The sequence below is a fragment of the Rousettus aegyptiacus genome, unplaced genomic scaffold (genome assembly GCF_014176215.1).
Source record: "Rousettus aegyptiacus isolate mRouAeg1 unplaced genomic scaffold, mRouAeg1.p scaffold_m13_p_4, whole genome shotgun sequence".
Classification (NCBI taxonomy): Eukaryota; Metazoa; Chordata; class Mammalia; order Chiroptera; family Pteropodidae; genus Rousettus; species Rousettus aegyptiacus.
The window spans coordinates 10,966,974-10,967,934 of NW_023416307.1; the positions used below are offsets into that span (position 1 = coordinate 10,966,974).

Consider the following 961-nt stretch of genomic DNA (forward strand, 5'->3'; position numbering starts at 1 on the left):
TGGTATTGTGTCCAAAATATTTAATAATAATAACAAATTTACTCCTATAGTCCTAAGTCATTCAGGAGTAAACATATGATTGAACAAATTCCTAAGAAGATCTTTCAAAAAACATATAGTAAAAATAAAGTAAAAAAAAATTTAAGCTAGAATGTTTGGGAGCATTGAAGCAGCGCACCTTCTGGATTCTTGATTCTGCGAATCAGCTTCACAAACAGTTAACCATGATGAGAGAAGGACTGCGTATCAGCTGAAGAGTGTGGAATCTTTTCTCAGGACTAAAGAAGTTCCTTTGAAAAGACATTTTCAGATGGATCCTTTTTACTATTTGTGCTAAAACATAACATTAAAAAAAATAAATCAGAATTTACGTGAAGTGAACATATAGATAATTCAGGGACAGAGGCATGCTGGTAAAGATTTGGATGTGGTTCCACACTGTAGCGGTTAGCACATCTGCTTTACATGCAGAAGGTCCTAGGTTTGTCCCCCAGTGGAGCCACAGTTCATGGTCTATGGCCATGCCACCCTGAACAAGCCCAATCCCGTTTGATCTCAGAAACTAAGCAGGGTCGGACCTGGTTAGTACTTGGGTGGGAGACCACCTAGGAAGACCAGGTGCCGTAGGCACAAATAATAATAAATAAAAATAAAAAAATAAAAAGATTTAACAACCCACTTAGAGAAAGGAGGGCGCTGAAAGCCCTGATTCATAGAGACGATTAATTCCAGTGGTGTAAACACTCCCACCATGGTTGACTTATGTACCGACTTGCTTTGCTTTTGATCAATGCAAAGGTGGGAAGAGATACATACAGTTGGCTGGTACGATTAGATTTGGCACTTCACTGCGGGAGACAGACATCAAGGAAGATGTCCCTTAGAGAGTAGAGAGGTCTGACGCAGTGCAAGTCACCCACTGTTCAAGATGATACTAGGATTTTTTCCAATGATCAAACTA

At 39.4% G+C, this 961-nt stretch overlaps 1 pseudogene; it reads left to right on the top strand.

Moving 5' to 3' along the window:
• Nucleotides 1-511: 511 nt before the first annotated feature.
• On the top strand, nucleotides 512-630 carry LOC118602243 (annotated as a pseudogene).
• Nucleotides 631-961: the final 331 nt, after the last annotated feature.